We start from the raw sequence: 16,495 nt of genomic DNA on the forward strand, positions 1-16,495 counted from the left end.
ATGATCTTGTTTCTCTGTAATTGTAGTTTGGCTACTGTACACCAGATGCTATATTTTTATCAATTTGATAATATTAATACAGGCATAACATTTCATGCAAAATACATAAGTCAAGGTTTCTTTGACTATTGTTGGAATGTTTGTTGTTGTCATTTTATTTTTAACAAATATAATGAAAAAATAATGTTTTAGGTTTTCTTTTTGAGAGTATGATATCATAGTTACTTTTATATTACATTGATTGTTATTATTATTATTAATAATATTAGTAGTTGTAGTAGCAAATGATGCAAGAAAGGAAGCTTATACTTGCATCATCAAAAAGGGAAAAAAAAAAAAAAAAAGTCAACACTTCCCATTTCACCTGTCTACATTCAAAGTGGTGGAGAACAAAAGTGGCTTAGAGGTAATTGTACAGTTGAGATGAAGTTTTCTGAGCAATGCAGACAGGCTGCTAGGAAAACTCAAGATTCTGTCAATGGTATGCAGGAATTTTGCCCGCATTGACAAGGTGATTATTTTCTTTCTAGATAAACCTCTGTTTTGGAATGAATGAATGAATGAATAATAATGACTAAATGAACAAATATAATAAATATTAATATTTAAAGCAATATTTAAAAAGGATAAATCAAGATTATCCTTCTAAAATGTTTTTAACTAAATATTAGTTAGTGCACTTGCATAATTTTAGTAGTTAACACCCCTCGACATGGGCACCTGTACGTGGTGAGGGGACCTCCCAGTGATGCTGCTGGTTTCCCAGATTAGCATCACTGGGATCCAACGCCCATACCTTGGTTCCAGGGTTACAACATTGGAATCCGGCGTGTGCAGCCGTGCGCCGCGACCCGTGGAAGCGGAAAGGGGGATCCTGGTGGTTGAGGGGCCCAGCCTTAATACACCACTTTGGCCCCTGCTTCGACGAGACGGGTGGTCCCGGACCGGCTCGACTGGGATCAATCGGCGGGTGGTATTATACTGCTAGGGTCAACTGCGTTCCAATAAGTCTCCCTCCCTATGGTCCTGGGACGGGATAAAGACTTATTGGTAACGTGGGTATGGTGTTCTAAGCGAACTCGGCGTCCCATTCGTGTACGCAGTACCTGCTAGTTCACGAGTGGGCGCCCCCTCGTAGGGCTCCGTGGTGGGTGAGGTACTTAGGCATCAGACATTTTTTCTTTACTCTCATGAGTAATTTAAATCCTTCTTCTGGGGCCCCAACAAGGCCCCTACCTAATCGATCAGATGAGAGTGAGAGCAATTCTGCAAAAAGAGCCAGAACTGAGGATAAAACACCATCTATTACACCGCGTTTCCTCATTCTCCATTCTACCGGAGAGCAGTCAATTGGGAAGATGTCACCCTTCTTTATCCAGAAAGGATTAGAAGGGCTGGCAGGATCACCAAAATCGGTAAAATGGCTGCGTTCTGGCGATCTCTTAATTGAAGCTTCAAGTACAAAGCAAGCAGAAAGAATCCTGAATGCGACATCCATAGGGGGAATACCGATCATTGTAACACCCCACAGAACTTTGAACTCTTCACGAGGAGTCATTTCAGAGTGGGATCTTCTTCATGTCTCTGAGGAAGAGATCTGCTCTGAACTAAAAGACCAAGGAGTGACGGCTGTCAAGAGAATATCGATGCGGAAGGATGGGAATCTCGTCCCTACCCGAGTTCTCATCATAACATTTAACACCCCACGGCCTCCAAGTTCCATCAAGGCAGGCTATTTAAACTGCCCAGTGAGGCTTTACATCCCAAACCCACTGAGGTGTTTTAAATGCCAAAAATACGGCCATTCACAAACGGCTTGTCGTGGTAACCCTGCCTGTGCTCGATGTGGTTCGAAAGATCACGAGAGCAAGGAATGTTCAGCTTCCAAACCGATCTGTATAAATTGCCAAGGAGAGCACCCTGCCTACTCCAGAGCATGCCAGCGGTGGAAGGATGAAAAAGAGATCCAAAAACTAAAAACAGAGCTGAATATCTCCTACCCAGAGGCCAGAAGACGCATGCAACCAATAAATAGCGGGAAACCTTCATATGCCCAGAAGGTTTCTGCGAAGTGCACTATCGGTACACAAACAGAGATGACTGTACCACCAAAAGAGTCATTCACTCCGATTGCACGCTATTTATTGAGTTCACAAAAGCCCACCAAAAAAACGCAGTCAGCTGCCACTCCTATATCCGTACCTCCGAGTGCTCCACCACTACCAAAACCAAGTGGTAAAGAGCTATCAGATAAAACAGAAACAATGGATGTCGAGCACAAGGAGGCACCCGAAGAGTCAGTCTTGGAACTCTTTGTGGAGGAAGAAATGGACACCGGACAGCGTCCTTTCTTCCCCAAAAAAGATAAATCGAAGACTGACAAAATAAAGCCCTCAGCACCTCGGAAGCCGCCTGATGGACCCACCAAGTCAAAATAATGGCTAAATTCCTACAATGGAATTGTCGTGGATTCCGGCGTAATACTGATGACATCAAGGCCCTCCTGCAAAAGCACGAGCCAGTTTGCTTTTGCTTGCAGGAGACTTATCTAAAGGCAAATGATGATCCCACCATGCATAACATCACAATGTTTCGTAAGGATAGAATTGCGGATGGTCCTGCTCATGGAGGAGTGGCTATCCTTGTGGGCAACCAGACCCCAGTTCAGCCTTTGCTAGTTACAACCAGCATAGAGGCTGTTGCAATTCGCCTTTCAGTGGGATTCTTATTAACTCTGTGCTCTATTTATTTGCCACCTGGGACTGACATCTCCCAGGAAGACCTTGATGATCTTGTAACGCAGTTGCCTCCCCCTTTCTTACTTCACAGGGATTTTAATGGACATAACACCCTGTGGGGTAGTGCTAACATCAATGGAAGGGGACGGGTCATAGAGCGTATGCTCAATGACAATGACCTTTCCTTTCTAAATACTGGAACAAACACCTTCTTCCACATGCCTACCCGTACTTTTTCTGCCATTGATCTCTCTATCTGCTCCCCTTCTCTACTCCCTTCACTCACTTGGGAAGTGGAGGAGAATCCATACGGAAGTGATCACTTCCCTGTGATAACCTTGTTACACAGTGGGAGACCATGTCTTCCTTTTAGGTTACCACGGTGGAAGTTTGATCAGGCTGACTGGAATGCCTTCCAACATCAGGCAAATTTTGACCTCAGTACAGTCAGTCAGGAGCCTATCAATGACGCAGTAACGTACATCACCGAAATCACTGTCCAAGCAGCTGCGAATGCTATCCCAAAAACATCTGCCCGGTTTCCACCATTTCCCAAACCTTGGTGGAATTCACAATGCACAGCAGCAAAAAAGGCTCAAAACAAAGCGTGGGGGATATTCCGTCGATATCCTACCACTGTTAATCTAACAGCCTTCAAGCGTGCAAGAGCCAAAGCACGCTACATTCGCCGTCAGAATCAAAAAGAATCATGGATCCGTTTTACATCCTCTATTAACCAGGCTACCAATTCTAAGGTAGTCTGGGATAAAATCCGGAAAATGAAGGGAAAATATACATCCCACCCTTCTTCAATCCTAGATTATAATGGATGCGCTATTGCAGATCCAACTGCAATAGCCAATGCTCTTGGGGAAACATTCTCTAACATCTCCGCAACATCTTTGTATTCCCCAGAGTTCCTGGTCCTAAAACATAAAATTGAAAAAGAGGCACTTAATTTCAAGTCCAAGGGCCTCTATCCCTACAACGGGGCATTGACTATAGAGGAACTGAAAAGAGCCATCACTCTTTCCAAAGCAAGTGCTGTTGGACCAGATGGCATCCATTATGAAATGATTAAACATCTTTCACCAAAATCTATGGATTATCTGCTCCTTCTATATAACAGAATCTTTATTGAAGGGCAGTTTCCGGACTCCTGGCGCAAGGCAATCGTTCTTGCCTTTCCTAAGCCAGGAAAGGATCCAAAAGTCACCACCAATTATCGTACTATTGCTCTGACTAGCTGTCTGTGCAAAATCCTGGAGAGAATGGTTAATTCTCGTTTAATATGGTATCTAGAAACAAATGACCTTCTCTCCAACATCCAGTGCGGCTTCCGAAGGAACCGGTCCACTTTGGACCATCTTATTAGACTGGAAACATCCATCCGGGATGCTTTCCTAAAACGCGAACACTTGGTGTCAGTGTTCTTTGACATGGAGAAAGCGTATGACACAACTTGGAGATTTGGCATCTTAAAAGATCTGCATAGCCTTGGTCTTAGGGGACGACTCCCCATTTTTATTAAAAACTTTTTAGCCAATCGATCTTTCCAAGTTCGTGTGGGATCCTCACTCTCTCGTTCCTTTAGCCAAGAGGAGGGAGTACCACAGGGATCAGTTTTAAGTGTCACGCTTTTCGCCATCAAAGTAAATTCCATCACAGAACAACTTCCTCCAACCGTAAACGGTGCCCTCTATGTTGATGACTTTAGCATATTTTGTCAGTCATGCAACATGAGGGTTATTGAAAGACAACTGCAGAAAGCCATTGATCGCCTCAACTCATGGGCACTTGAAAATGGTTTCAGGTTCTCTCCAGAGAAGACCGTTTGCGTACACTTTTGTCGTAAGCGTAATCTTCATCCTGAACCTGAATTAAGGCTCGGACAAAATGCTATTCCAGTAGCGGCGGATACAAAATTTTTGGGACTCGTATTTGATAAAAAGTTGACCTTTCTGGATCACATTCGTAAACTCCGCACAAAGTGCACAAGAGGGCTAAATATTCTCCGCTCTCTCTCCTCTACATCTTGGGGAGCAGACCGATGTACCCTCCTTCGGCTTTACCATGCACTTGTGCGATCCAGACTAGATTACGGGTCCCTGGTATACAATTCGGCCAGAGACAGTGTACTTCGTTGGCTGGACCCTGTCCATCATCTGGCTCTCCGTACCGCTATTGGAGCATATCGAACATCTCCTGTCCAGAGCTTATACGTCGAAGCAAACGAACCGCCGTTATCGCTTCGGCGTAAGCAGTTGTTTCTAAACTACGCTCTAAAACTGAAATCCCTGCCAGACCATCCTACGTGGCTATCCGTTTTTGAGCCACGATGGGAAAATTTGTACAACACCCGTAAGGCTGCCAATCGTCCTTTTGGTATTCGTCTCCAAGAGCTACTCAAAGAACTTAATATCAAGGTAGACAAGGTTGCTCAAACACCGAAGCAACCCCTTCCACCCTGGCATGCTCATGTTCCGGCATGTGACTTGTCCCTCAGAAATTGGGGAAAGTCGGACACTCCATTGTCTGTCTACCTGCAGCTTCATTCAGCACACAGAGCTGAACATTCTGACTTTGCGCCAGTTTACACAGACGGCTCGAAGTCGGAATCATATGTGGGATCTGCTGCTGTCTTTACAGACAACACTACATCGGAGCAGATTCCCTCTGAATGCAGCATTTTTACTGCAGAGCTGCACGCTATAGAGTTAGCCTTGGATCACATTAGTGAATGTCAGTACCAACGGTTCATTTTATATTCTGACTCTCTCAGCATGTTACAGGCTTTAATAACTGTGAGATATAATCCTCATCCAGTTCTGTCTAGCATTCAGCAGAAGATTCACTTTCTCCATGAACGTGAATATGATATCCGCTTCTGCTGGATCCCCAGCCACATTGGGATTAGGGGAAATGATTTGGCTGACACCGCAGCCAAATCAGCAATTCCCAATAATAATCGCTGCCTGTCAGTCCCTTATACAGACTGCAGGCGAATAATACACAAAAAGATACACTCCCAATGGCAGGATTCGTGGAATAGACAGACTGCGAATAAATTATATCTTATAAAGCCTTTAATTGAACCGTGGCAGTCTAGTCTGCGCAGGAGTCGTAAGGAGGAAGTTGTTCTTGCCCGGACCCGCATAGGACATAGTCATTTGACTCATTCATTTTTGCTGAGGGCTGATGACCCTCCTATGTGTGAGTCTTGTGGCACAATTTTATCTATTAGACACCTTTTAGTTGAATGTCCAGATTTTAGCAATATCCATTTTACCGCCTTTAATCATCTGACTGAGCCGTATACACTCAGTCAGATTTTATCCGACAATGACAATGTGTCTGCTATTTTTAGCTTTTTGAAAGCAATAAACGTTTTTAATAGTATTTAAAATTTATATGTTATTGTTGTATCTTTTATTGATTTATCTTTTTTATATATTTATTATTAGATCTGGACATGGTGGCCTAATTAATTAGGTCACCGAGAGTTTAAATTTAAATTTTTTTTTTTTTTTTTTTTTTTTTAATATTATCTAGTCTTGGCGCATTATAGCCGTAGTTGCTAATGCGCCAAAAAACCCAAACAAACAAACAAACAAACAGTAGTTAACAAAGTTATAATTAATTTTAAAATGTATTATGAGATCTCCACCTAAAAGGAGTGTATTCTTTGAGCTCAAAATAAGTGGAATCACAGGTATCACTGTAGATGAGAAGTGATTTAAGTTTGTGTATCAGTTCAGTAGTACTTAGGAAAATGCAACACAAACTCCCTTTCAAAGTCCACTACTTTTGTGAAGTGTCACTTCCACAAACAGCAACACAAAAACCAAACATTGTGATATGGTGTCAAAAATATGGCAAATGTCATCTTGGTAAGCATTAAGCTTGACCAACTCATTTGTGCTGCGGTAAATAGTGGTAACAGGCTGATAGGCAGAAGCCAATAAATGTCCCGATCATATCTGAAATCTATTCAATGGCAACAGATCTGGAAACCTGCAGGCCAAGAGAGCATGTCCATATCAAGGCATATAGCACTTTTATGACGTGAGAATCGTATGTTCTTTTGCTGGAAAATAGTTTCAACATAATGGTTTCAATTAATGTCTTGTCATTGTTGCATCAATAAGGACTAGACGTGAATGGCTGCTGTAACTGATGGCTCCCTCATACCATGATTTTGTGTGTTGACTGATATGCTGCTCTCTGATAGAGGCTGGATTAAGTCTGCCTTTGGCATGGCTCTGCATGGGTAGCACAGTGGTATCGTCACCATCCTCCCCCACACCAGGTGGAAAAGGCCTGGACTCAAATCCTGCTGATGATGCAAGGAACTTTTATGGGCCTTTTTCACTCCGTGGCTGAGTCTGTTGGTCTCAGGTGTAGATAGCAAGATGAGTAAGTTATCCCCAGAAGCCGGAGTTTTTCCTTCAGCAAAGCAGGCAAATTGACCAGAGAACACATGCAATTTACAGGCACAATACACAGGTAGTTGAAGTGACTTTCTAGGTGACCCTAATAAATATGTTTTTTTTTTTTTTGGCATGGCTCTCCTGACACTCGTCCACCTTCAAAGCCATCACTTGATCCTAAATGGCCCTGAGTGCCAGCAAGTGACTATAGTGATTTTCTTAAAAAGCTGCTGATTGTTATAGTGTTATTCTTCTAATTTCCAGAGTTATTTAATTTTGCTCCAAAAAGTAAAGAAGTTAATTTACTTAACAGAAAGGAAAGCCACCTTTCTTCTTGTATGTAGGACTAACTTACTAACAACTAACCTTCTTTTATCACTTGGTCACTGGTGGCATCGCTCCTGTCTCCAAGTAGCAAGGGCTGGAAACCTGGGAGAAGAAAGTCACCCTCCCAGGGCTAAAAGGAGCAAACTTAATGACATAAATACATCCCATGATAAGAGACAAAAAAAAGGAGTGGATAATACTGCTCCTATCTTTTTTAATACTACACTCCTCCATAGACTAACTATTGAGTAAGTTATCCCCATTTTTTATGCAGAGATGTCTGAAAAATGCAGCTAGCCCTCCAAAAATGGTTTGGCCACTAAGATCTGGAGATTTTTTAGTCGAAATGACTGAACAACGACATGCTGAGAGACTGTTAAACATATCTTCTTTTGGTAAAATTCCCATGAAGGTTACCCCCACATACCACCCCAAGCTCCTCTAAAGAGGTAATATCAGAATGGGATCTGTTAAATGTGTCAGAGCATGAACTTGCCCAATAATTAAGAGATCAGAATATTTGCTGATGCTATCGAGGCAGTGTTAGGCGGGTCGGAAAACTGCTAGCTTGGGGGGAGACAAAGACCAATAGATTGACAGTAGCCACTGGCAGAGGTGAAAGAGATTCTTGCACTGCTTCTATTAGAATGAGCAGAAGCCTGAAAAACAAGATGCATGGTATTTCAGAGAGTGCTGGGAGCCATTGCGGTACAAGTAAACACATGGGTTGTGTTAGGGTAGCTAAGAATAGAAACAGGGGCAGGTATACTTGCATGTACACCAATGCTAGGAGTTTAGTAAATAAATTTGATGAATTTGAGGTATTGCTCAAAACATCGAAGGCAGATATTGTTGGGATATCAGAGACGTGGTGTCACACAGATATAAGGGATGCAGAACTGCAATTTGGGGAGTACAACGTCTACAGAAAGGATAGACAGGATAGGAAGGGGGGAGGTGTTATGCTATTAGTTAAGAAACACATAAAAACCAAGGAAGTAAAGCCAGTCGACATCGCTGGACAGTGCAGTGTGGAGTCAGTTTGGTGTGACATAAACATTGGGAGATCAAAATTGAGAGTAGGAGTGTGCTATAGGCCTAATGACTCTGATGAGTATAATAAGGAACTGTACACGGAAATAGAGTGGGCCAGTAAATCAGAGTGTCTTATAATGGGAGATTTTAATTTCCCAGATATTGACTGGAATTTGGGGGCTGGATACTCACACACTAGCAGGGCTTTTGTGGATTTATTGGATGATTGTTTTCTACATCAGCATGTTCGGGAGGCAACTAGAGGGAGTAATACTCTTGATTTGATTATCAGCAGTGATTCTTCATGCATTAAGAATCTGCAGATAAATGAACCACTAGGTGGCAGTGATCACAGTGTGCTGAAGTGGGATTTACTCAAAGAGGTAACTACCATTAGGGGTAAAGGGAAGGGTTATTGCTTCAGTAAAGGCGACTACGATGGACTGAGACAGTATTTAAATTCTATACAGTGGGACCAACTGATGATGTTACCAACAGCAAATTCAAAATGGGAAGCATTCAAAGAACTTATCTTGGAAGCTACTAGGCTTTACATACCAACTAAGAAATATTGTTCAAGGTTTAGGCCAAAATGGATGTCAGATGAACTAATGAGGCATATGGCAGAGAAGAAAAATGCATGGGATACATACAAATTAACACATGACACAGAAGCCTATGATAGATACAAATTGATATGCAACCAAGTTACAAAGGAGGTTAGGCAGGCGAAGGCAGATTACGAGAAATCCTTGGCAAGGGATGCAAAGAAAAACAGCAAAGAGTTCTTTACTTATGTAAACTCTAGAAGGAAAGGGATGAATCAGATTGGTCCACTTGATATTGATGGGTCAAGTGTTGATGATCCTGCTCAGGTATCTAACAAACTAAATGAATATTTTGCATCGACATTCACACATGAGGAGTTATTCAGCGAGGGGAATGCCAGAGGTGTATTCAGCTCTAGCAGTAAGCTACAGAATCTTGAAATAACTGGGAGTAAAGTGGAGGAGAAACTGTTGAAGATAAACACAAGAAAGGCACCCGGGGTGGATGGGATCTATCCAGTTATATTAAAGGAGGCAGCAAAGGAAGTAAGCAAACCCTTAGCCATAATTATGAGAGCTTCCTTGGACTCAGGGGAGGTACCCATAGACTGGAAATGTGCAAATGTGACCCCAATTCACAAAGGAGGATCAAAGGCTGACACAAGTAATTACAGCTAGGCCTCGCATAACGCGAGTTCGATTAACGCGATATTCAGTTAACGCTATTTGAAAAATGATACTACTTTTCACTTTACACGATGCAAATTTCCAGTTAATGCGATCTTTTTTTTTTTTTTTTTTATGCGATAGTCGAAAAAGATTTTAATCGCGCGTTAAGCTAACCGCGAGTCGTACGGTCAATAAACAAACGTTTGCCTGCTGCCCGCCTCGGTGTGTTCCATCAACCATCGGAAGAAGACGTGTTTGTCTTCTGCTAATAAAGTCAATGCAGACTTGCATTTAAAATTTAAAATTTTTAAATGAGCCAGATGAAAATGTTACCGCGAAGGAGATAACGGTAAAAGAATTAGATGAAATCTTTCGTATCGCATAGAACCTCAAACAAAAGGTTTGATGTTCTCTGCGATATTTATTTCGCCAGGGTCCAGAGAAGATTGTTGTCGGCTATCGGAAATTGATTGATGAAAAGAGAAAGTCAACACTGTTCAAAATTTCCGGAACAGTAATTTCTTCGTTGTGTATTTATATCATAGGTTCCCAGTTTCTCGGTTCACGGCGCCTTTAATGTCTCAGTAATTTTTTCAAGGCGCACCCAGACTAAAAGAAATACCTAACAGTTTCGTTTAGTAGTTAGGTCCAAACAACTTAATAAGAAATGCTGAAACTGTGAACTACCTCGAACTAGTAGTTCGCGCGGTGTCCGACAGATGTCAAGTCGAGTATCGCTGTGTTTCCCTCGAAAATTTAAAATATTCCGAAAATATTCTTTTACATTATATACAGTTAAAAAGTTATTTAAAAGGTATTTTTAAAATTCTTTATGGACATTCCAGAAGGTCAAAGACCAATTATAATTTTTCCCATTGGTTATGATATTCGATTAATGGGTTTCCATTTTGCTCAATGCGCTCGCAGGACGAATTAATCGCGTTAATCGAGGCCCGCCTGTATAGACCTGTGAGCTTAACTTCTGTTCCAGGAAAATTAATGGAGGCACTGGTTAAAGAAGCACTGCAGGATCATTTAGACAAGACTTCAGTTATAGCTCAGACACAGCATGGTTTTGTTAAGGGGAAGTCTTGCCTGACCAACTTGATTGGATACTATGATGCAGTCACAAAAGAACTGGATGCAGGGAATAACTTTGATATTATATACTTGGATCTTAGAAAGGCTTTTGATACTGTTGCACATGGAAGACTGCTACACAAATTGGAGCAGTGTGACATTGGAGGCAAATTGCTGCTATGGATAAAGGGGTGGTTGAGGGGGAGAAGACAGAGAGTGGTAATCAATGGACACTGCTCATCGTGGACTAATGTTATTAGTGGAGTCCCTCAGGGCTCAGTGTTGGGTCCATTATTGTTTTCTGTATTTATAAATGATATTGATGATGGTATATCGGGATTAATGTCCAAGTTTGCAGATTATACAAAGGTTGGCAGGGTTGTCAAGGACACTACTGACACTATGCTGCTGCAACAGGATCTGGAAAGGTTGAGCAGATGGGCTGAGAGGTGGCAAATGAAGTTTAACATTGACAAATGTAAAGTACTACACATGGGAAACAGCAACCCCAGAGCAACGTATCAACTCTGTGGTACAACACTGACAGTGGTAGAGAATGAAAGGGACTTGGGGGTGGTTGTGCAGGCAGATATGAAGTTCTCTGAGCAGTGCAGACGGGCTGCAAGAGTAGCTCATGGAGTATTGTCAATGATATACAGGAATTTTTCCAGCAGGGATAAGGAGGTGATTATTCCATTGTATAAGGCGATGGTCAGGCCACACCTAGAGTACTGTATACAGGTCTGGAGGCCTCATTTCAAGAAGGATGTAGAGCTGCTGGAACGAGTACAGAGAAGGGCAACAAGATTAGTGAATGGAACAAAGGGGTGCTCTTACGAAGAAAGGCTTAAGTTTTGCAAATTACAGTGTCTGGAGACTAGGCACCAGCGAGGTGATCTGATAGAGGTGTATAAAGCCTTGAATGGTTTAAGCATGCTCAATGCTGATGGGATTCTTCCTCTAGCTCAGAATAATCACCTGAGAGGGCATAAATTCAAATTGAGGAAAGACAGATGTAGGATAGACGTGCGGAAATTTGCCTTTAGCCAGCGGGTGGTTGGTTGGTGGAACAGACTTCCATCCCTTGTGGTGGAGGTTGATAGCCTAAATAAGTTTAAGGCTCAGCTGGACAGGTATTTTGAACGAACAGAGGGGTGAAGTGGAAGTGGGCTTTTTTTTTTTTTTTTTTTTTTTTTGGCTGATGCTGCATAAGCTTGCTTTCTTGCATCAAATGCCTCTACTAATGCTAATGCTAATGCTAATGCTAATGATCACAGTGTAATACACGCCAAAAGAATCATCATAAAAAAAAAGATAGAGAGCCTGTTCCTACTCGGACAGTGACTCACTTTTAAAACACCAAATCTACTTACCAACATACAAGCTGGTTGCCTCATATGTCTTTTAAGACCATGCATTCCAAATCCAGTCCAATGCTTTAAGTGCCAAAAATCTGGGCATTTGCAAACTGTCTGCAGAGGTGTAGCCACTTGTGCTTCTTGCCAATCAAAAGAACACACACACACAAACTGTAACTCTGAAATGCAAAATTGTCCTAACTGTCACAGTAATCATCCTGCCCTCTCTAAAGAATGCATTCAATGGAAATGAGAAAAGAACATTCAAAAATATAAGACAGAGCAGAAAGTATCCTATCAAGAAGCAAAGAAACATTTTGCTGTACCTACTAAGTCATCTACATATGCTTCAGTTACCCAATGGCTATAGTCAGTGGCAACTCAGACTGACAGCTCAATCCCTCCAAATATCTCGATATCTGGTTAGTCCTTCGATTCAGGCACCTATGCGTGGTGAGGAGACCTCCCAGTGCCCACAGCCTAGGTTCCAGGCTAACATCAATGGAATCTGGCATATTTGCCATGTGCTGCAACCGTGGAAATTCAGAAAGGGGGATCCAGGTGGTTGAGGGGCCCAGCTTCAATACACCACTTTGGCCTCTGCTTCGAAAAGACAGGTGGTCCTGGTTGGCCTGGCTAATGGGTTCGCCTGTAAAGGTCAACCATGCTAATGCTATGCCTCCTCTCATGGTCCAAAGGACAGGATTCAGGCTGCAGTGGTGTGGGTATGGTGCATGGGTAGCCCTAGCATTCCACTCCTGAGTGCATTTATTGCATGCCGGATAGTGGTCATTCCTTTGCACTCCATTGTAGGTGAGGAGCCCAGGCACTGAACCACTACAAAACTACAAGAACCTTGATAAACTTAATTCTTCAGGGGTCACTACTTGGTCCCTATCTGCAAATTTAAGTGAAGAAACAGAAAGCGCTGTTGTGCCAAAGCAACAAATTACTGAAATACCATCAAGGCCTGTTCCAAGATTCTTAATCATTCACTCGAACAGTGAAAAACCGATTGGAAAAATGTTACCCTTTTTTATAAAGAAAGGATTAGCAGGGACCACCAAATCAGCTAAGAGGCTCCGTTCTGGGGACCTCTTAATTGAAACAAAAAATGAAAGGCAGTCTGAGCAGCTACTCCAAGCAAAATCAATCAGGGGAATACCCATAACAGTGACACCACATAGAACACTAAATTCATTGAGTGGTGCCATTTCAGAGTGGGACCTTCTTGAGGTTACCGAAGAGGAAATCTACTCTGAACTAAAACCACAGGGGGTAATTGCCATTAAGAGAATTAATGCATGTAGGGATGGGAAAATTGTTCCCCCCTAGAAACATAATCCTGGCCTTTAACTCACCAAAGTCTTCTAATGAGATTAAAGTTGGCTACATTATGGACATTTTCAAATGGCCTGCCGTGGAGTCCTTGCATGCGTCGGTGTGGTGCAAAGGACCATGAGACAACATCATGTTCAGCCACAAAACCTACCTACATTAACTGCCAGGGAGAACATCCAGCCTACTCATGAGCTTACCAGAGATGGAAAGAAGAAAAAGAAATTCAACGGCTGAAGACAGAGCTGAACATATCATATCAGGAGGCAAGGAAAATGGTTAAACCTATAAATATCAACAAACCCAACTATGCCCAGAAAGTAGCAGGAAATGTTCCATCAGAACTCAGACGAACATGACCATTCCTCCAAAAGAATCATTCACTCCCATCCCATGTTACCTCTTAAGCTCACAAAAACCTGCACAGAAAGATCAATCAGTTGCCACTCCCATATCAGTACTTCCTAATACTCCACAAGTAACAAAAGCAATTGCCAAAGAAAAGACCAAGAAAATTGAAGTACCCCCATAGTTCCCAAGAAAACATGGATGTTCAGAAGAAGGAGGTACAAGATGATTCAGTCTTGAAACTCTTTGCTGAGAAGGAGATGGACACAGGACAGCATCCATACTTCCCCAAAAAAAGATAAATCCAAAGACTTGCAAAAATAAGCCCTCAGCACCTCGGAAGCTGCCTGATTAACCCACCAAGCCAAAATAATGGCTAAATTCCTACAATGGAACCGTCATGGATTCTGGCAAAACAATGATGACATCAATGCCCTCCTGCAAAAGCATGAACCAATTTGCTTTTGCTTGCAGGAGACATACTTGAAGACAAATGAAAACCCTTCCTTTCGTAATACTACCATCATTCAAAAGGACAGAACTGGGGTCAGACCTGCTCGTGGGGGGCATTGCTATTCTTCTAGGCAACCACGCCCCATTTAAACATATTCTGCTCTCCACCAACATAGAAGCGGTAGCAATTTGCCTTATTTGGCACCTGGAACCGACATCTCATCTTTCTGTGAGATGTTGGTCCCAGGTGGTGATTATTGATGATCTCATTGTGCAGCTGCCTACTCTATCTTACTCCTGGGAAATTTTAATGGACATAACACCCTGTGGGGTAGTGCTGACATTAATGGAAGGGTGTCATAGAGCATACACTCACTGACAATGTTTGTTTGTTGTTTGTTATTTGGTTTTTAGGAGCATTAGCAACTAAGGCCATATTGCTCCGGAGATATGCGGTGGTCATTCCCTGACCTTTCCGCATCCTCCGTATTTGGTGGGCATGGGCTCGAATCCCCTTTCTAATCAAGAAGCATGTGCTACGCACTGCTGCTCCTGCCCACCTGGCTATGGAGGCACCTACTGACAATGACCTTTCCCTTCTAAATGTGGCAACTAATATCTTTTGCCATATGCCTACCCATACGTTTTCTGCCATTGATCTTAATATATGCTTCCCCTCTCCCCCGTCACTCACTTGGAAGGTGGAGGAGGACCTCTATGGAAGCAATCACTTCCCTGTGGTAACCAGCCTACTTAACGGGTGGCCATGTTGACCTTTTAGGCTACCTCAATGGAAGATTCATCAGGTTGACTGGAATGCCTTTCAACATCTGGTAGACAGTGATATCAGTACAGTCAGCCAGGAGCCTATCAATGATGCAGTGGCATACATCACAGAAAGCATTGTCCATGCGGCTGCAACGAAAATTCCGAAAACATCTACCTGGTTTCCACTGTTTCCGAATGCACAACAGCGAAAAAGGCAAAAAATAAAGCTTTTTTTTTTTTTTTTTTTTATGTAAACCGCAAACACAAGAGGTATTAGTACCGTGCTTGGGTTGGAGGTTGAGAAGACGAAAGAAGATATTTGTTGACATTGGACTTGAACTTCTGTAGAATGTAATTTTCAGAAAAAATGTATGAAGGAAGGTTGTTCCAGAAAAAGGCAGTTGAATGAATAAACAAGGAAGTTGGTTCTATGAGTTTGAAGTTGGACAGTAAATGGATGTTGGCTGGTGGCGGCACATGTTTTGAAAGAGAGAGTGGGAATTATAGAAGCCAATTCAGAAGAACAGTGCCTGTGGAAATATCCGTAGAAGAGGCATGCAGCAGAAACACTGTCTATGAGACAGCGATTGGAGAGACTCTGTTAGAGATGAATCATTAATTAACCTAACTACCTTCTTCTGAACAGAATCAAGAAGCCTGAGAGAGGTTTTGGAGGCACCACCCCAGATGTGGGAACGATATTCCATGGTGGGGGGGGGGGATTTATGATTTGTAAAGAGTGAACAGCTGTTTGGACAAAAAGTAATGCAGAGAACGAAAGAGAAAACCAAGTTTTTTAGATGCAGAGGAAGCAATATTTGTAATGTGCTTGTGCCAAGAGAGAGAGATTAGAATTCAGGGTAATCCCCAAAAGAGATATATCATTTTTCCTAGAAATCGGAGTGTCACCAAAGATAAGCATAGGAGCAGAAGAATCCTTTTTATGAGATATAAGACAAGACTGAGTTTTAGAAGGATTGAAATCAACTCAGTTGTCTTTGCCCCACTGGAGAATTACCTGGAGATCAGCATTTAAGGAATTGGTAGCAGATTTTTGAGAAGTTGAAGCTGATTGAGCAGGACAAGATTTGTCAAAATGGAAAGTGGAATGCAATGTGCTATCATCGGCAAAACTATTGATAGGATTTCCAATCGATGGAAGAAGGTCATTAATATAAAAGAGGAAAAGAGTGGGGGAAAGAACTGAAACTTGGAGGACACAGGCATTAGTGGGGAAGTTAGAAGACAGAGCACCATCTACCATCACCCTCAGTGAATGATCAGAGAGAAAACTGTATAACCAATTACAAATACAGTTGGCAAACCATAAGATGGAAGCTTGTTTAAGAGACCTTTTTGCCAAATGCAATCGAAAGCCTTTGAGATATCAAGAGCAACTGCTT

At 42.3% G+C, this 16,495-nt stretch overlaps 1 protein-coding gene across 5 annotated transcripts in view; it reads left to right on the forward strand.

Moving 5' to 3' along the window:
• The window catches only part of LOC150092026 (rhodanese domain-containing protein CG4456-like), a 147,538-nt gene that overhangs the window by 125,758 nt on the left and 5,285 nt on the right, over positions 1 to 16,495 (forward strand). The gene's annotated exons all lie outside the window — the stretch shown is intronic.

Source organism: Mastigoproctus giganteus, chromosome 1 (genome assembly GCF_048544385.1).
Source record: "Mastigoproctus giganteus isolate SK-2022 chromosome 1, ASM4854438v1, whole genome shotgun sequence".
NCBI classification, from domain to species: domain Eukaryota; kingdom Metazoa; phylum Arthropoda; class Arachnida; order Uropygi; family Thelyphonidae; genus Mastigoproctus; species Mastigoproctus giganteus.